General features: G+C 41.9%; 1 long non-coding RNA gene across 1 annotated transcript in view; it reads left to right on the top strand.

The window, feature by feature from the left end:
* Positions 1 to 21,541, top strand: part of LOC132539294 (uncharacterized) — a 57,495-nt gene that overhangs the window by 26,293 nt on the left and 9,661 nt on the right. Inside the window, exon 2 of the long non-coding RNA XR_009550552.1 lies at positions 19,795 to 19,836. This is a non-coding gene — a long non-coding RNA (uncharacterized LOC132539294). The remainder of the gene's footprint in view (positions 1 to 19,794; positions 19,837 to 21,541) is intronic.

Raw genomic sequence — 21,541 nt, 5'->3', positions numbered from 1 at the left:
GAGAGATGAGGGCCACACAGAGAGGAGGAGAGAAAGATAGACACCTGCAGACCTGCTTCATGGCTTGTGAAGCGACTCCCCTGCAGGTGGGGAGCCAGGGGCTTGAACCGGGATCCTTATGCTGGTCCTTGTGCTTCATGCCACATGCACTTAACCTGCTGCGCTACACCCGACTCCCCATCTCTATCATTTCTATAAAGAAACTCATTAAATTAACTTTCCCAAGGTCATCCAACTAGTAAGGAATCAAAGGCAGGATATATGGTTTGGATCTTTAGAGTTTTAACTTCTTGATATGCTTACTGTCTCTCTTAAATAAGCTTCTGGAGAAGGAAAAAGGGAGAGGCTAGAGATTTGGTTAAGTTGAATTTTCAGGAAGAAGTAATATTGGCCAAGACAAAAACCTCCTTCTGAAAACAGTAATTTGAAAAGACTCTGGAGATGAAGTGGTTAGGTGTTGTATGTTTTAGATGGCCTCATAGAATTCAGGGAGAAAAGTGGGAAATCAATAAATTGATCCTTGTAGACCCATTCCAAAAGAAACAGGGCTGCAGTAGACCTGGTTCCTGTTAGGTCAGATGGACTGCTTGGAGAGACAGTCATTCTCACAAGGTGAGGGTTGAGAGCTGCTTTTCTAGTCTCAGAAAGAAGTATCTTTACTGAGCCTGCTACCCCCACCTCCCCAAATCTCAGACATTGGGTTTATTATTATTATTATCCTTTTTATTAGTGATTTAATGATGGTTAACAAGATTGTGGAATCAGAGGGGTACAATTCCATACAGTTCCCACCACCAGAGTTCCATATCCCCTTCCTCCTTAGAAATTTCCCTATTCTTTATCCCTCTGGGACTATGGATCAACAATCTTTATGGGGTCAGACATGAGGTTTCAAAGCAACTTCCTGTGATCCTGAAATAGAGCAGGGCAGCCTGACTACTCTGGGGGGAGCTTACAGATTTGTCTTGTCATCTTTGCAAAGGACTCAACTGAGTTCCTCATCTTCAGGGCAAAACTGGACATGTCCTCTACACCAAGGGACATAAGGAAGCCCCTTCCATGGAAATATTCCCAAAGATTCTTGGTTTCAATGTTGCTGTTTCTTACAATTTCAATTGGCAGACTTATTCTGAAGAGCAACTGTTAGCCCTGTTTTCTGGAGTGATTCTATTGAAATATGACGTTGAATTTCTGCCCCACATAGAAGTAAGCAGATTTTACTTTTTCTTAGGTTGACCTGTTTGTCATGTATCAAACCCACCAATATTATCTTCAATATTTATATATTTGGGGCTAGGTGGTGGTGCACTTGGCTAAGTGCACATAACACCATGAGCAAGGATCTGGTGCAGTTGCAAGTCTCTGTTCCTCACCTGCAGGGAGGATGCTTCATGAATGATGAAGCAGGTCTGCAGGTGTTTGTCTTTCTCTCTCCCTCTTTATCTCCCCTTTCCTATCAATTTATCTTTTCCCTGTCAAATAAAAGTAAAATAGAAGGAAAAAAATGGCTGCCACAAGCTGTGGATTCATAGTGCTGCTACCAAGCCCCAGTAATAACCCTGGTGGGGGGAAAAGTACTTTTAAATATATTTTTATATAAATGTAATATATATACATATATATTACATTTAATTTGCTGTCCTGATGTCAGGAGCGATGGACTCTGTAGGAATATTTTTATTTTATTTTATTTTTTATTTATTTATTTTTAATTTATTTTTTATTTAAGAAAGGATAAATTAACAGAACCATAGGGTAGGAGGGGTACAACTCCACACAATTCCCACCGCCCAATCTCCATATCCCCTGATAGCTTTCCCATTCTCTATCCTTCTGGGAGCATGGACCCAGGGTCCTTGTGGGTTGCAGAAGGTGGAAGGTCTGGCTTCTGTAATTGCTTCCCCGCTGAACATGGACGTTGACTGGTCGGTTCATACTCCCAGTCTGCCTCTCTCTTTCCATAGTAGGGTGGGCCACTGGGGAAGCAGAGCTCCAGGACACATTGGTGGGGTCTTCAGTCCAGGGAAGCCTGGTCGGCATCCTGATGGCATCTGGAACCTGGTGGCTGAAAAGAGAGTTAACATACAAAGCCAAACAAATTGTTGAGCAATCATGGACCCAAGGAATATTTTTATAAAGTGATTTGCACTGGTGCCTAAATCCACACTGCAAGTCATAAGCAACTGCACAATTGCCCTTCTACGTGTCGGAGATACACTAAGTGTAGAGCTAGAACTATGGAAAGGAAGACAAAGTTACTTTAATCCACTGACTCCAACTCTGCCTCCACACAGCAGCCCAGGCTGTACCTAACTATGTGTTGGCTTCATCCTATCCAACTTTCTTCCTGGTGGCAGAAATTGCTTCGATAGTTTCTGACCACATATCTAGACACCAACATGTCCAGAGGAAGAGAAACAGATCCCTCTTCCACTGCCTCGTTCTTGACAGGATATTTCTTGTCAGAAACTCTCATCACATTTCCTCTGATATCTAGTTAACCATGATTCCCTTGGAGCAGAGAACTCTGTGCACTGGTTGATGTCATCCTGCTATCTCAAGCACCGAGTAACACAGGGTGGGGATCATCAGGACCAACCAGGTCTACTCTTGGTTCTGGAGTTGGGCAGCTTCCCCAGAAGCTCAAGAGCTCTTGAGAAGAGAGGTAAATGCCAGCCTGGAGTTGGGTTCCCTTAGGCAGTAGAAGGGAAAGAGATGAAGTCAGGGTGATTATACCCCCAGGAATGCAACAGAAAACAAAGAGCCACATATGCTGCTTAAGCCATGTGAATCCTAGATAGCTAAATTCCCTCAGTAGAGCAAGCTCATGAAACTGTCCTGCTTCAGGCAATGGCTAAAAAGAGTCACTTGGAGATGTTACGCTTGGAGTGTTCCTGTAATAGATTCACGGGATTTATTTTTTAGTTCCGGATTTTTTTTTTTTTTTTTGTAATCAGAACGGCCTGATACTGGAACAAAAGTAAACATACTGACTAGTGGAGTAGAATTGAGAGCCTATAAATCAGCCCCCACACTAGTGGACATCTAATTTTTAACAAGGGGGATATTAAAATACTAAATGGAGAAAAGAAAGTTCCTTTTAGCAAATAGTACTAGGAAGATTGAGTTGACATGCACAGAAGAATGAATCTGGACCACTACTTTTCATCATGCACAAATATAAACTCCAAATGGATCAAAGATTTACATATTAAGCCAGAAACCATCAAATATTTAGAGGAAAACATTGAAAAGAACTCTTTTTAGACTAGGTTTTAAAGGTATCTGCATGTCCAATCACGAAAACCAAACCAAAAATAAACCAATAGGACTACATCAAACTGAAAAGCTTTTGTGAACCAAAAGGAACCATGCCCACAACAGAAAGACTCCTAATGGAATTGAAGATCTTTACATGCCATAAATCAAAGACCTGAAATTTTTGCATAGTCCTGTCACTAGAGGGCTCACGGTGACACCTGTGGGAGCTGCCCTCTAGAGGTGGAACTGGAAACAAAGTGGTGCTCAAGAGTCCTGTGAGCTGAATGATGGGAAATCTTTGCAAGAACAGCCACAGGGATGAAAAAGTGACCGAACTTCCAAAGACAAAGTGTTATAGTCATCCATGACAATGACACATGGGGCAGATGTATCTGTAAAATCAAATGTGTGAACACACACACAAACACACACACACACACATACACACACACACACACACACACACACACACACACACACACACACACAGTTCTGAGGCACTAGAAATCTACTCAGAGAAGATGGGACCCAAGTGCAAACTATATATGGGAGAAAGAGAAGTAGAGTCCAAAAGTTTAGTCTGAAGGGGCAGACTATAAACTTCTCACAGCAATCTAACTCACATTGATTATATGTTGAAAGGCAAAGGCTTGAAATAACTGGGTTAAGCAAAATGAGTCATTAAAATAGATTATTGTTGGTATGCTTCTAATTCTGCTTCTAAAAACCCCTTCTGTTTCATTTGGTTTAATCCCCCCTGCTTAACACTGTATTCTATTTACATAACCACTGTTAACTAAGCACCAGCATGTCTGCATGGCATTGGTTTGATCCCACTTAAAGCTGCGGTTTATTTACATAACCACTGTTAACTAAGCACCACCCTCCCTCCAGGGCATTGGTGGTTCAGTGGTAGAATTCTCACCTGCTCTGCCCCCTCTCCTTGTCACACCCTGATTTTCACCAGTCTCTTTTTGCCCCACCCTCTGTACATCACATCTTGTTTACACCCTACTTGGCAAGTATATATAAGGACAGGATTGTGAGTTTTAGTTAGTTTAGTTTAGTTTGGCTTAGATTGTGCAGCGTTCTACATGAATAAAGAGATACTGCGTACAACTCAGCCATGAGTCCCTGGTTGTCTGTCTCCTGCCCACGAAGCTAGCCCGGCAGATTATCTTTCTTTGGTAATATTTATTTGAAGGACATTTAAAATTGTGTATGTCTGTGGCTTACACAATATTTTTGTTGGAAATTATTGTGCCAAAATCATCTACTAGGAGAGACTTGGGGGAAGAGATGGGAAGAATTGGAAAAAGTGAGGAACCTGGGAAAGAAAAATGACAGAGATCTATCACACTCTGTCTTGATCTGGGGCTAGAGGATTCCATAGTTAGGAGCTTATGAAGAAATGATGACAGCAATGGCTTTTCTCTGGGTAGAATGGTCCAGTCCCTCATGGGAATTGGCCTTCATTTCTCTAGGTACCGATGTCCTGTGGCTCATCCTTTCATTGTTTCTGTCATCACAGACACTTCTGATTTCATATCTCCATAGCTCCTGTCCCCATATATAAAGTCTCATGCCTGATGGACCTGTCCAAATTTGCACTGTTAAAAAAAAAAATTCTGTGTCAGATTAAGCTCAACACCTTGCACTGCCTGTGCAACATACAGTTGGCCCAGAGTTTCTGTGTGAAACAGAACTTATGACTAATATCAAGACTGTATACAAAAGAAATAATAGAAATGTTGGACCTTTTAGCATTTTGAAGCTGGAAACACGAGCTTTCATGAAAACTGTGGCTTGTGTGATGTGTCTCTTTAAGGGTTAGACATATCTAACCTTTCTGTTAACACCTCCTATCACTGCTTGGCATGTGACAGACAGATAAGTATGTTGTGCATCACCTCCGTTTTCAGAGTGACACAATGGAAACCTTCCAGCTTCTTCTTCTCTCAGAAGGCAGACGTTCACTATTTTCAATACTTTTGATGTACCTGGCAAAGACAAATGAATGATATAAAATGTTAGAACAGAGGAAGGGTGATGGCACAGTTGCTTAAGCACAAAGATTTTAGTGTGCAAGGACCTGAATTCAAGCCCCCTGTCCCCACCTATGGGGGAAAGCTTTATGAGTAGTGGAATAGCACTGCACTTCAAAATCTCTCTCTCTCTCTCTCTCCCTCTCTAACTCCCTTACCACTCTCAACCCTATAAAAGAAGTTAATTAATTAAATTTAAAAAGAGATGTTAGAACAGAGGCTTCCTAAAAGATTTGGTCAACTCTAAGAATAAAAGCAAATAAAAAATAGCAGCAATTATGTTAAGTAACAACTGAAATGATAACTCTAATTCTAACTCCCCAGCACCAAGTTTAGAATTCCTTAAATTGTTCCAGTGGCAGATATTGATAGTACTAATACCCAACATTTTCATATGTTTTTTAAAAAAATTTTATTTATTTATTTATTTATTTATTCTCTTTTGTTGCGCTTTGCTGTTTTATCATTATTGTGGTTATTGTCATCGTTGTTGGGTAGGACAGAGAGAAATGGAGAGAGATGGGGAAGACAGAGAGGGGGAGAGAAAGACAGACACCTGCAAACCTGCTGCACTGCCCGTGAAGCGACTCCCCTGCAGGTGGGGAGCCGGGGGCTTGAACTGGGATCCTTACGCTGGTCCTTGCGCTTTGTGCCATGTGCGCTTAACCCACTTTACTACCACCTGACTCACAACATTTTTATACTTTAGAAGCATCTCTGGCAAAAGCTTTTGGCATCTGTTTTTACCCCATTCACCATCACAATTTCTTTCTGTTTTCTCCTCCTCCACCTCCCCCTCTTCCCCTCCTTCTCTTCTTCTTCTTCCTCTTCCCCTACTTCTTCTCCTCCCTCCCCTCGTCTTCCTTCTCCTCCTTCTCCCCTTCCCCTCCCCTTCCCTTCCTTTTCCTCTCCCCCTTCGCCTCCCCCTCCTCCGTTTTCTCTCCTCCCTCTCTTCCTTTTCTTCTTCCTCCTCCTCCTTCTTCCCTCCGGGGTTATCCCTGGGGCTTGGTGCCTGCACTATGAATCCACTGCTCCTGGAGGACATCTTTTTTCTTTCTTTTTTGCTTTCCCCATTGCTGTTGTTGTTGCTACTGCAGTTAATGTTGCTGTTGCTGGATAGGACAGCGAGAAATTGAGAGAGAAAGGGAAGACAGAGAGCGGGAGAGAAAGATAGATACCTGCAGGTCTGGTTCATCACTCACAAAGCAAACCTCCTGCAGGAGGAGAGCCATGGGTTCGAAGCAGGATCCCGATGTAGGTCTGTATTTCACACTAGGTGTGCTTAACCCAGTGAGCTACTGTCTACCCCCCTCCTGCAATTTCTGACCAATATGGCAGCATATCCACTTTAGACTTCAAAGGCACATCCAGGGCCATTCCTCAGGACATTTCTTCCCAATAGAATTGTCAACAGTCTTCTCAGTGTCACAAAACCCAGCATTCTTCACCTGTCAACCAAAGTTGTAGAATCCCTTTATTCCTTAATTAGCAACAATGATTAAAATATATAAATATTTGACAGCTGTGGAAATGGCTTAATGGGTGGAGCATCAGGCTTGCATGCCTGGAGTGCCCTGTTTGATCCCTGATACCACATGTACCAGAGTGATGCTCTGACTTCTCCATCTTTCTTTTTGTGTCTCATATGAAACTCTCTCTCTCACATGTAATAAATCAAGCCTGTAAAAGTGCAGATATGCATTTCACAGTATGAGAGATAGGACTGAAAAATCAGGGAAGAGACTCAGCAGTAGAATACGGATCATGCATGTGTGGACTCTGGGCTCAATCATAGACACTATATAAAAACACAAAAGAAAAACAAATCAACAGGACATTGTGAAATGGTAGAAAACTGCTTTAGTTTTGTTCTTCTCTCTCATACTTTAAAATGCAAGAAAAGTAAAATGACACTAACATTTGCCAGTGAATTAGGCTTCATTCTGGAAAATGAATATTATGGATCTGAATACACCTCTCACCAGTAATGTGAAGGCATGGTTTTAAAATATTGGTATCTCAGACATGCACATAGTCTCCGACTGCTATTTTTTCTAATGGGGCCATCCCACATTTGAATGTCAAAGTCCAATATGTCTGACAAAAACCTTCCCACCTCTATTCAACAGCATTGCAACCCTTTTTGCCTGAGTTTTAGTTCATCCCTTTTGAAATGATAGCAAAACACATTTTATCTTCTGCTTAGGTCTTTTAGACAAATATTCAGATCGACTGAAGTGATAGCACACCTCCTTTGGCACCCACCTTCCAATCCCAGTACATCACACACACACACACACACACACACACACACACACACACACACACACACACACACACACTTATTGTCAGCTTTGTACAGCGACTGCAACTTGCAGCAAAGGTTAGTGTATGAAATATGCTTGTATAGATCCCAAGTAGTCCTTTAACCCATCAATATCTAGTTTCTATGGTGCTCAAGACTGTGGTAGAAACAATGAGAGGCATAAGGATTAATCAAATAAAATCACTGTGTTAAAGGTACAGTTGTTGTAGGAGGAGCTGAGTAGTACATCAACAATTATAGCATCTCTGTGATGTGTGAATGCCCAGGGTAGACACAAATCAATAGTTCTTTAAAATCACACTCCGTGATTAGAAATAGTTTTTTTCACTACAGGGACTTCAGTACTTCAGGCTGACTTTTCAGATAGAAACACTGAGAGACAGACAGAAGAAAAGATACCAGTACTGAATCTTCCAGTAGAGGCCAGGCTTGAACTAGGGTCATGAGCACAACAAAGCAAGAGCATTATCCGAATGACCTATCTTATTGGCCCATGACTTAGAATTTTAATGCTGAACCCATGCTTACTGCTGGTTATTATTTTTTCTTTTTCCTTTTCCTTTTTTATGAAGAGGGCTAATGCTTTACAGTGCAGTCATTGTCCTATGAGTATAATTTCACTATTCACCACGCCCCCAAAGTTCTCTCCCACCCTCCCTATTGACTCCTGCCCTGAGAGTTCCTAGCTTTAATGCAATACATCATGCCCAGTTCACCTTTCACTTTGTTCTCTCCCTCCTTGTCCCTATTTATTAGGCCCCACTTATAAGGAAGATCACTCAGTATCTGTCCTGCTCTCTTTGGCTGTCATCATTTGAGACAAAGTTTGAGCACACTGCAAAGTTTGCTGCTACTGCATCTGCTTCCCTTTTTGCGCGCATTTTGTGCCTGTGTGTTTTGCACCTCCAAGGCATGTGTGTAGAAGCCACAGGTGTTACAGAGGGGCAGCTGTGAAGGGCAGGTGTGTGAGCAGCTGGGGTGGGGCGGGGAGGAAGATGAGGTTAGAGAGGGCTGGGTGGAAGCCAGCAGTGTCCTGGGCAGGAGGGAAATGAGGGGAAGCAGAGTGAGTAAAACGGAAGCTCTGGGCTTTGTCAGAGATATAGGTGGGGCTGCAAGAAGAAGCCAGAAAGCAATGTGGAAGGTGATGTTCTCTGAGCTGTGGTTTAGAGCCTCTTGTATAACATAGAAGCACTTTGAAGCCTTTAGTCAAACTTCCTCAAGCTGCCTTTGTGTCACATCACATTCAAGAGAAAGTGTGCAATAGCTTTTCTTTTATATCACTGCACACTTGCTATTGCCACGGTACCTGCAACTTTTAACAAGTCCACACATCTTTCTTCTGAAGACATTGTTACATGAACCCAAGGGCCTATCTTCTAAGAGCCATTCAATAACTTTCTATTGGGTTTATTTTTACATGTAGGCAAAGAACACTTGGTTTAAAAAAATTATCATGCACCATGTAGATTATTTTAGAATCCTGGGGTCACTCAAGGATAGTGTCCAGAGAATTGGTATCTAGCAGCTTTGGATCTTGTTGTTAATGTGACCGTGATCAGTTTATGTTACTATTGGTAACGGTACAGCCTTTGCTTCAAAGCAAGGAAGAGAGATTTCTTGTAGTCAGAGTCCTTTTGCCAAGGTAGAAAGATAGTGTCAGGCTTTCAAAAGGGAGAACTAGGATCATTTAAATACAGGTCTGCCTTCACTTTTTAAAAACTATAAAGTTGTGTTTTTGACCATGGTAGTAATTTCCTACGGGAAATAAAGATTAAAACCACTAATACATCTGAAAATACAATTTACCAGTTTTACTGACTGGTAAATTACAGACCATATTGACTTACTATGACACATGTTAACAGAATATGGGAAACTGAATTTTTAAAAAATATTTATTTCCTTTTGTTGCCCTTGTTGTTTTATTGTAGTGTTTACTGATATTGTTGTTGTTGGATAGGACAGAGAGAAATGGAGAGAGGAGGGGAAGACAGAGAGGGGGAGAGAAAGACACCTGCACACCTCTTTCACCGCTTGTGAAGTGATTCCCCTGCAGGTGGGTTGCTGGGAGGCTCGAACCGGGATCCTTAAGCCAGTCCTTGCGCCATGTGCGTGCGCTTAACCTGCTGCACTACTGCAGACTCCCGGGAAACTGAATTCTATTTTCCCATTGGCTGATGGCTAGTCTTTAACAGCTAAGAAGACCAGCACAGTAAACAGGAAGTCATCTCCATGGCAGCGGGCCATTCAACTTAACTTTTTAACACATGAAGAGGTAATTACTTTATTTTTTTATTTCCATTTTTGTAATTTTCACAGTTTATAATAGCAGTAAGGACCTTTGGATCAGGCATTTCCTGACTCTTAATAACAGGCTGATTTGAGGCCACCGATACTTAAACGTTGTGCCAATTTTTTTTTTAATAAAAAGAGAACTGTAATTTTTTTCCCTTCCTGAAGCCTGTAACATAAATAAATGACAAAATTTTATGTTCACACACATGGTGTTTTTATTTCCTGCATGATAACATCAGGGAGGGAATGGATCATACATAGCTGGAGGTTGAGGATGTCTGGGTGGGGGTGGGGATTGAAATGGAAAAATCAGGGGAGTTTCCTTTAGATAGAAGACTGGAAGATAATCCAAGTGACTGAGAGAAAACACAAGACTGAGGGCCATGCAGGGTAGAACTCAGTAAGTGAACTTAGAACTCAGAGGTGAAGGACTGATGGGTCAAAAACAATGGTCACTGTCATCACTGGTGCCAGAGTCTGTGGCCTTCACCTACTTGGGAAAAATGTGGTTTTCTAATTAGTAGGCAACTTTAGTGATCTATGCATTTAAAAAGCCCTAGGCAATGCATTCCCAGGTATTCTGGGTTGTCTTGGGAACAAGAGGGATTGATTAAGTGAAGCTATTACCTTAGGAACTAGAACATTACCTTAAGTGGCTGGAACTCAGCAATCATTCTTTTAGGGGAAAGACAGAGAGTGGAGCTTTTCAGCAGCCTGCAGGCAACTTTTAATTACTATCCAAAACATTTTTCATAGCTTGTTGTCTGTGAAGGGAAGAGGTAAAGACAGCAGAACTCTCTCTCTTTCTCTCTCTCTCTTTCTCTCTCTCTCTCTCTATATATATATATATATACATATATAATGCATATATGCATATATATTAGATGTGTCTAACATATATATATATTAGACACATCTAATATATATAAAATATATATTATATATAAGTAAATATATATACATATATATTTTTTTTAATAGACCAGAATATAACTCTGCAGGAGACTGAGCCCAGGGCCTCATACCCACAAGGCATGCTCTTTACCACTGACCCACCTCCTTGGTCCCATTCTCACGGGCATTCTACCTAGTGCACAGTCCTACTAGCTATGGATGTATGCATAGCAAACGTGGAAATGGGAAGACAGAGAAAAACTCTGAGACAGGTCACACTCTGCTGGAGGGCCACTCAGTGCCACTAGGTTCGGGAGGGGGGTGGAAATGAAGGGAAGAGAAAAACCAGAGGGTATCTAGACCCTGCCTTCTGGTAGGCTATTCACCAACGTAGAACTCAAACCTGAAACCACTCTTTAAGTCATGAAAGAAAGGTCATTTGGTAAACACCAGTTCTTCTTGTTTCTTTTGTTGAGGAGCACACAGTTTAAGAAGGTTATATTCAAGTTTTATCTAAAAAAAAAAAAATAAAAGAAATCAGGAATTCATTTTGCATTTGTCCTTAAACTGTGTTATTAGTACACAGAACCCATCCCTTTGATTTTTTTTTTCTTTTTGGTAGGACAGAGAGAAATTGAGAGCAAAAAGGGGGAATAGACGGGGAAGAGAAAGAGAAAGAGAGAGAAAAAGAGAAAGAGACACTTGCAGCCCTGCTTTACCACTCCTAAACTTACCCCTGCTAGAGGCACTTAAACTTGGGTCCTTGTGTGTGACAATGTGTGCCTTCGTTGGGGTGTGCCACTGCCCAACCTGAACCCACCCATTTAGTTAGGGGCAGATAAGGAGTACCTTTTGGGAGATGCCTCTACTGGAATATCTCCAAGGTCAGCCAGCCAGACATACATATTGGAAGAGGGACCATCCTGGATTCCTCTTGCAGGGAACTTTTCAACTCTCACATTCTTCAGCACATTGATGCAAATGCTGGGGGGTGAAGGGTCACTCAAGTCAATTCTTTTTCTTCCTGGTTTCTCATCACAGACTTTATTACCTTAAAATCTAAGCTCTTGGAACCTGCTTCTCTGCTCACCATCCCAAATCAGATCATTTGGATTATCCAGCATCATCATTATGATATCATTGCACAATGTGGAATATAGAGAGTCAAAACATGAACTTTCACAAGAGAAAGAGAATGATAGAAAGAAAGAGCCATCCTATCTCTAAGGCCTTGGGAAAACTATGAGTAATGGCAACTATTCTGGGGGGTGTGGGATTTGCACAGAACTTTGATGGTGAACATGATGAGAAAAAAAATCCCCTAATTCTTTATAATCTTGTAAATCACTAATAAATCTTAAGATAAAAGATAGCATTGCTCATGAAAGTCAGAATTTATCCTTTCAGGGAAGAAAATTGCTCAGATTTGGAATTCTATTTTTGTTCTTTTTAAAAATTTTGTTATTATCTTTATTTTATTTACTGGATAGACAGCCAGAAATTGAGAGAGAAGGTGGTGATAAAGAGGGAGACACAGAGAGACACCTGCAACACTGCTTCACCACTTGTAAAACATTCCCTCTGCAGGTGGGGACAGGGGGATCGAACCCGGGTCCTCATGCATTATAACATGTGCGCTCAAACAGGTGCGCCACCACCCAGCCCCTGCTCTTGTTCTTCTGTTCCCTCAATGTCAGGGTCAGGTGAAGAACTGTTGAACAATTCACAGAGGGTGAGAGTTCTCATGTGCTCTAAACTGTCCTTAGTCAAATTATTGAGCCACTCATCTCATTTCATTAGATCCCTGTGTGTGATAGGAAGGAACCTATGCCTGTTCTAAGAAGCCACAACTGAGATCTTCACCCCAGTATCAAAGCTTTCTAGTGAAGGAATATGGACACTACAGGACCTAGAGAAATATGCCTGCCACTTCAGTGTGGCTAAGCTATCTGCAAAGAGTCAGATCAGCCATCCCAGATTTAAAACCATTTGATGTGAAGCTGAAGGTTGCGTCAATAAAGATGGCCATGAAGTGGGACACTGTCTAACAGTCATTAAAAAATTATTAGTGGGGACCCGGGAGGTGGTGGTGCACCCAGTTCAGTGCACCTAGTACCATATACAAAGACTAGGGTTTAAGCTCCTGCTACCCACCTGCAGGGAAGAAGCTTCATGAGCAGTGAAGCAGGTCTACAGGTGTCTACCTTTCTGCCTCCCCTCTCAATTTCTCTCTGTTCTATCAAATAAAAAAGAATAAGGAGGAGAAAGAGAGGAATGGGGAGAGGGAGAGGAAAGGGAGAAGGAGAATGGGAAGAGAAAGAGGAAGAAAAAGAAGGAGGAGGAGAAGAAGAAGGAGAAGGAGAAGAAAAGAATAAGTAGAAGAAGGAGGAGAAGGAGGAGGAGGAGGAGGAGAAAAATGGCTGTAGTGGATTCATAGTGGGATGCATTGGATCGACCTTCTTGTGGTGCATCCCGTGAGTACCCATTCATTGGGGAAACTGACGATCCTTCCTAGCCGACTGAATCCACATGGATCCCAGTCACTTTCAAAGCCAGCAACAAGCAGCTCCTGAAAGCTTTCAACCTGACCTGTTGACTAGCTACGGAAGAAGGGCAAACGCTAGAAGAAGAAGTGCAGGCACTGAGCCTCAGCAATAGCCCTGGAGGCAAAAAAAAGTGATGTAATAGTAAGTTACAAGATCATAAGATAACAAGGGTATAGTTTCATAGCACACTCAACACTAAAGTTCTGTTTCCACCTCCTGCCACCCCTCACCAGTCCCCCATGATAACCACTACCATTCTCCCAAAGTTCTTAGAGACAGGTTGGTTACTTTTTTTTTTAATTTAGCAATGATTTTTAAAGATCTTTAGCATACCTTACACATACATCAGGATGAATACATAGCAATAATATATTTCTACCCTGGGGGTGGTGTACAGTTTTCATGAAAAGATAGTTCCATGTTCAGGTAGCTGTGCTAATTTTGTACTAAACAAGTCAGATGAAACACAAAGTTTGCCAGGTAGGAATCAATAATGTAGATACCCTTGGCTATTGAGTTGATGAGTAGTAGGTTCAAAGGTCATTGGAGAAATTCTTACTCACTTTAAGCATCCAGTGCAGGTATGGACAGAACAATGAAATAAAATGACCAGGCCGGAGGTGGCGCAGCTGGTTGAGTGCACATGTTACAGTGTGCAAGGACCCAGGTTCAAGCTCCCAGCCCCCACCTGCAGGGGGAAAGTTTTGCAAGTGTATCTCTCCATCTCTCACACTGTTCACTCTCAATTTTGACTGTATCCATCCAATAAATAAAGATAATTTAAAGTTATTTTAAAAATAAAATAAAATGACAGTGTTCCCCTCACCGAGTTGAAAGTTGATATGATGCGCCATGTTGAGATCTGACTCTTCCTTCAGCGCCTCCTTTTTTTTTTTTGAATTTTTTTTTTTTATTTAAGAAAGGATAAATTAACAAAACCATAGGGTAGGAGGGGTACAACTCCACACAATTCCCACCACCCAATCTCCATATATCCCATCCCCTCCTCTGTTAACTTTCCCATTCTCTATCCCTCGGGGAGCATGGACCCAGGGTCGCTGTGGGTTGCAGAAGGTGGAAGGTCTGGCTTCTGTAATTGCTTCCCCGCTGAACATGGACGTTGACTGGTCGGTCCATACTCCCAGTCTGTCTCTCTCTTTCCCTAGTAGGGTGGGGACGCGGAGCTCCAGGACACATTGGTGGGGTCTTCAGTCCAGGGAAGCCTGGTCGGCATCCTGATGGCATCTGGAACCTGGTGGCTGAAAAGAGAGTTAACGTACAAAGCCAAACAAATTGTTGAGCAATCATGGACCCAAAGCTTGGAATAGTGGAGAGGAAGTGTTAGGGGGGGGTACTCACTGCAAACTCTAGTGTACTTCTGCTTTCAGGTATATATTTTGCAGTAGTTTATGGATACGTGTGAACATATGCTCTCTCTCACCGAAACTAGTGTATATCTAGTTTTGGGACTTCGTTAGAAAATGAACCACCTGGGATGGAATTAGAGAATACTATGAAAGGAAAGGTCTCACCCAAGTAATGAAGCTGAAGGGTTGTCATTCCACATGTGAAGTCTCTGGACACAGTCTGAGGTGAAGCATGTTGAGGTGGCAATCATTGTGTTGATTAGGTTGTGATTGGCAGATGCAATATTATTTGATATGGATTGGGAGAGGCATACGGGAAAGTGGGCCTTATCCAAAGGTTCCAGGACTGGGAGAAGTAGAGGCTCTATAGTGGAGATAACATCATTGCAAGACTGGCCAGCTCCTCATGGGGCGCGAGCGCTTCCACACTACGATCATCATCTCTGGCATTATGCTATTCCACTGCAGAATACTGTGCCCCAGTATGGTTCCGTAGCCCCCATGTCACTTGGTCGATTCCAAATTATATTCCTCCATGAGGATAATTTCTGGAACCATCCGTTCCACCCCAGTTCCATGGCTGCCAGTTCTTAGCAACATCACCCTGCCAGATATTCGTCGGGATGCGGCATCATCTAAGTTCATTTCCCACGTCTACGCTCTACCGGACCTGCCAATATACACGGATATCTTCGCCCACCCTGTTCAACGCTTGACGTCTCGTCATCCAATCTGGTCTCCTATGCCTACACTGAACTTCTCTGTTCCAGTCTCTTGGAAACAGAGTTGGCAGTCAGCTGAGGTAAAGAACAAACACCTCATCACAGACCCCTGCAAGCGTCAACCCGGCTTTGACCTAGCACGTTATGATTGGGCCCTCCTCAATCGCTATTGAACAGGCCATGGCCGGTGCGCCGCTATGTTCCATCGCTGGGGAGCCAGAGACGACCCGAACTGCCCCTGCGGCTACAGACAGACTATGACCCACATAGTCAACGACTGCCACCTCTCCAGATTCAAAGGAGGTCTCGAAACTTTACATCAGGCTCAACCTGATGCTGTTGACTGGCTACGGAAGAAGGGCAAATACTAGAAGAAGTGGTGGAGATATGAGCTTCCTGCTGTCTTAGGGTTCAAAAAGACAATCGATAGTTAATGTTATCATCACATTATTTGGTAATTGGATTAACTTTGAAAAGTCCTTTTGTTAGGGTTTGCTGTACAGTCTCCAGTATCTTGTATATAGCTGTGCTATTGGTTGCTTCTGATCTACTTGTTCTAGGCTTTTGAGAGAGTCCGCATATCAAATACACAGCCTATATATTAAAAAGACAGTCTGTGTTTTAAAAAACTTCGAGACATACAATTAATTTTCACCCTCTCATATTAATTAGCTAGTGATTTATATGACTACACCTTACTAGGAGTGTACATAAACACCATTCCCACCACCAAAAGACTATGACCCATCCCTACCACCCACTCCCACCCCCCACTGTCCCAGGAAGCTGCATGTCTGCCCCTCACCACAGGGTTTTTACTTTGGTCAGAATTTGGTCAGGTCCTGTTTTTAGTTTCCCTTGCAGATCTTCTTCCTCAACTTCTGTTGATTAGTGGGATCATCCCATACCTATCTTTATTTTTCTGACTTAGCTCACTTAACATAATTTCTCCTTTTATCTAGCTGTTAACCCTACACCTCTGAATCAACAGAAAACAGTATGGCAACTTAACACTGATCCCTGAGCGCACTTAAGATCTCAGGGCCACTGCCTGGGGCAACATTATTGTCTATGGAGGAGAACTGAAGAGAATTGAAACCAACTGCTTGAGTCTGGTTCTCTGCAAACCTACTAGGGAGATAGACAAGATTACTTCCATCCCACCTCATGCTCATTATGATCTTTACTAAGTTCACTTATTTTCTTGTTTAAAACACTCAGCATCAACAATGGCCTAGTTGTCAACCCCCTCACCCCCATAAGACTTTGATTAAAGTTTTGCCATTTTGTGAAGCAGTGAGTGAACAACATAGAAAATGCTGAGATTTCATGAATAGTGTGGAGCTGTGGATTACCTCATTGAACCTGGTAAGATTACAAATCACTTATAGACAGAGACCATTGCCTGCGCTTCTCTGTATTCTTTGCAGTGTCATGAATCTAGATTCAAAAAGGGTGTTGAGAAACATGCTCTTTGGTTTGTGGTCTTCCTCTTGCACAGTGCCATGGTTCTCCAAGAATGATCCTACACAAAACTGCATAGAGTAATTTTCTGCATTGGTCAGGTATTACTCAGGGCAGTGCAGTGGCTTTGAAAAAAAGGAAGTCTTTTTTTTTTTTTTTTTTGACCCAACCTTCATACTCATTTCAGGCAGATTCCTTGCAGTCACTTGCAGCTGTGGCTGTCATTCTGCAATGGGGAAAGTGTCAGCAAGACCAAGAATAGTAGCAGTCTGTCATCTCCCTGTTTTTGACGTCCTCATTTAAAATGTTAATTCAGAAGTCTCTCCGCAGAGAATGAAAATAAAAGTCAAGAAAAGTAGCAAAGGCAAAAAGTGCAATTGTGGTGGTACTAAAATTGGTTTTCCTGTACTGCTCGTGGGCCCAATTCTACTCATTTCATCTATAAACATGTTGGAACTTGCCAACAATAGTGATGGCCAACAAGTGAGAGAGAAATCCCATTGGTTCATATTTTTTTTGTTTCTGATTGAAATCTATTAACAATTCAGCTGCTTAAATAGATTCTGTTTTCTGTTTTGATGACTCCCATAATAACTTTCATTTTCCATGTTTCTTTGAGTCTCCTTTGCCTTGCCTCTCTCAGCAGAGAAGCCAAATCAGCAATACTTTCGTGAGTCAGGATATCGGGTGAATCCACAGATCTTAATTTTTAAAAGATTTTATTTATTTATTTATTTATGAGAAACATAGGAGGAGAGAGAAAGATCCAGACATCACTCTGGTACATGTACTGCCGGAGGTTGAACTCAGGAAATCATGCTTGAGAGTCTGCTGCTTTATCCACTGCGCCATCTCCCGGACCACCAGATCTTAATTTTTCTAAATGACTTTTTGAATGAAAGTATGAGCAGAACGCTGTAATATAATGAGTCTGGTTGGCTCCATAGAAGTGTCTTCATAATAATGTCAGAAATTAGAAATCTGAAGACATTTCTCAGCCTAGTTTAAGAGAAATTCATCATTTTCTTAAGGCTTTATATGGTGCTTATCTTTTCCGTTTTAGGTCCATTCTTCTTCTTCTAGCGTTTGCCCTTCTTCCGTAGCCAGTTAACAGCATCAGGTTGAGCCTGATGTAAAGTTTCGAGACCTCCTTTGAATCTGGAGAGGTGGCAGTCGTTGACTATGTGGGTCATAGTCTGTCTGTAGCCGCAGGGGCAGTTCGGGTCGGTCCATTATTTCTAGAATATGAACTCTAAGAGAATACTCTTTAAAATATATTTATTTAGCAATACGTAGGGTTGGAGATCTTTCTGCCTGGAAAAGACAGTTAAAAGTAGCAATGCTTAGATGGAAAGGTACCTTTAGCTTTTGTAGACGGGATATTTCTTCTTTATTTTTGTTAGTGATTTAATAATGATTGACAAGATTGTGGGATAAGTGGGGTACAATTCTATACAGCTCCCACCACCAGGGTTCAGTATCCCATCCCCTCCATTGGAAGCTTTCCTATTCTTTATCCCTCTGGTAGTATGGACCACTCTTTATGGGGTCAGAAGGTGGGAGGTCTGACTTCTGTAATTGCTTCTCTGCTGGACATAAATGTTGACAGGTTGATCCATACCTTCATCCTGAGAAAGGATATTTCAGAGATGTTGAGAGTATGTCAGATAAGAGAAGTGAACTCAACTTTGGATGAATGGAATAGAAGGGAAGTTATACTAAATTGGAGAAGCCAGTGAATCCGTGGTATTTGTAAATGGACTGCTACATTGGTGCTATGGAAATAAAAAAATAAAAATGGAGTACTTATTCTTAAAATCTAGTTGGAGCAACAGATAACAGCAGACATTAGAGAATATTGCATGCTGTATCTGACTATTTTAAGTAGTGTAGACATCCAGAAGAAACAAAGGCCCAGAAGGATTCAATTGATGGAGCCAGTTTCAAAGAAGAATGGAAACATAAGTGGGCATATGGAAAGGAGTTAGACAGAAAGAGAAATAGTGGTTTGGTTTAGTTTGTAAGGAAATGACTTTCTAAAAAAGAAGAGCAGGAAGAATGATGTATTTTGGGAATGTTGAAGTAGTTGGCCTGATTTGATGACTGATTTTTTTTACACCTCCAGAGTTTTTTTCTTTTTTGTTTTTTTGTTTTGTTTTGCCTCCAGGGTTATTGCTGGAGCCCAGTGCCTGCACCATGAATCCACAGCTCTTGGACATCCCCCCTTTTTTGTTGCCCTTGTTGTAGCCTTGTTGTGGTTATTATTGTTGTTGATGTCATGCGTTGTTGGATAGGACAGAGAGAAATGGAGAGAGGAGGGGAAGACAGAGAGAAAGATAGACACCTGCAGACCTACTTCACCGCCTGTGAAGCGACTCCCCTGCAGGTGAGGAACTGGGGGCTCGAACTGGGATCCTTATGCCAGTCCTTGCGCTTTGTGCCATGTGCACTTAACCCGCTGCGTTACTGCCCGACCCCCTCACCTCCAGGGTTATTGCTGGGGCTTGGTGCATACACTGTGAATCCACTGCTTCTGGTGGCCATTTTTTCCATTGTTGTTATTATTGTTGTTGTTGTTGTTGTTGTTGGATAAGACAGAGAAATTGAGAGAGGCGGGAGGCGGGGAGAAAGACACTTGCAGACCTGCTTCACTGACTGCAAAAAGATCCCCCTGCAGGTGGGAAGCTGGGGTCTTGAGCTGGGATCTTTATGTGGTCCCAGCACTTTGTACTATGTGTACTTCACCTGGTGTGCTATAGCTGGCCCCCTGGATCCTTATTTGGATAGAGACAAAAGGAAATTAAGAGGGGTGGAAGAAAGAGAGAGAAACTTCTGCAACAATGCTTAATCACTTGTGAACTTTTTCCCCTGCAGGTGGGGTATGGGAGCTTGAACCAGAAAAGGCCCTTGTACACGGTAATATGTGCATTCAATCAGGTCGCCACCAACCTGTGTTTAAGTGTCTTCTCTGCTGTACCCATAGGAGTGAAAATCTACTGTGACATAAATCTTCATTTGTAGTCTGAGCAGGACTCACCACAGGGTAATACCTAAGAGCTCATGCACCTCCTCCAGGTCTCTGTGGGGCCACCTCTCTTTCATGCTAGGTGGGCATGTAGGGCAATAGGGCTTTGCTTGTTGATCACCAGAGTGCTACTCAGCTCTGGCTTATAGTGGTGCTGGGATTGAACCTGAGAATTCAGAGCCTCAGGCATGAGAATCTTTTTGCATAACCATTATGCTATCTCCCCAACCTGTCTTTTTAAAAAATTTTGGTTTATTTCCCCTTGATACAATGACTGAAGCTCAGGATGTTACTTGGGTTTATTTGCATACTTGGCTGCCCTCTGTCCTTGCTGGAAGAGGCCCTGAAGGAGGAGCAGGCCTGGCAAAGACAGCACAATTCCTTCCACTAAAAGCCTCTCTTACTAACCCATGAAAAGCTTATACCCTCCCAATCCATCCACTCATTATATGAACGTTTGAATTGTATCCTGGCTAGTAATCTTCCCTCTTCGCTGATGTCAATAAAATGTTCTTTCAACTCATCAGAACTTGTTACATCTTTAATATTTTTTAACAAAGGATCTAAAAATTACTGAAACTCTTTTTTAGGTGAAGGACTTTTAAACATGCTAGGAGAAAAAGTTTCCAAATTTCCTAAATGTACAAGTCACACATCTTTAAGGCAAGACAACATTGCTTCTGGAACTAAAATAGTAGAACAATGAACGTTTCGAAACATATGCTTCCACTTTTCTCTCTATAGCCAGTTTCTTTCTAATAGCAGGTGCCCCCCCCCTTTATTGTAGTGTCACTTCTACAACTATCAACTGTTCGTATTAGTAGGAAAGACTCAACGATTTTAATAGCATGACTTGTTTCATTGTTAGCATTGTGTTGAATGCTGTCTGTATTTAATCTGTAGGAACATTTTTATTGAGAAATATGTAGAAACTTAAAAGTTGTATGTACATTTGAGGATGAATTACTTTACTTATTTTTTATATCTTTATATTACATAATTGCATGTCAAGAGGGGTTTGAGTCCACACCATTCCCATCCCCAGAGTTCTGAGTCTTCACTTTCCCCACTGCAATCCACCACAGTTCCCCTAAAGTTGTAGACATGGGCCAACCATCTTCTCTAATCTGTTCACATTGATACATACTTGCCCCTTCTTTTTCTGGTTTGGGATGGATACTTTAGTTATAGTTAAATGACTTAATTTCCTTTGCTGTAACACATGCAGGTCACTGTAAGTCCCTAGAACTCAGGCAGGTAACTACCTTCAGGTTTTGCCTGCCTTTGGTGACTGGGAGCCATTGAACTGAGGGAGGGACCCAGTGCTATTCTTCACATCACACTGATATAAATAAAATTTAAATCACATGTGAAAGGCAGAATTTTATGTGTGAGAGAGGCCAGAGCACTACTCTAGCACATGCAGTGCTGGAGGCTTGAACCAGGACAAGCAAGCAAGTCCTGCACTCTGACTGCTCAGCCATCTCCCTGACCACACATTCATATGTTCATTGATATTCCCATTCATCTTTATATATAAACGCATAAAAATATCAGTTCAAATATTTTTCTTTTCCTTTTTTTAAAGATTTTTTT

This window comes from Erinaceus europaeus, chromosome 7, assembly GCF_950295315.1.
Source record: "Erinaceus europaeus chromosome 7, mEriEur2.1, whole genome shotgun sequence".
NCBI lineage: Eukaryota > Metazoa > Chordata > Mammalia > Eulipotyphla > Erinaceidae > Erinaceus > Erinaceus europaeus.
Note: the sequence above shows the minus strand (reverse complement) of the source record. Positions and strands in the feature narration are given on the sequence as shown.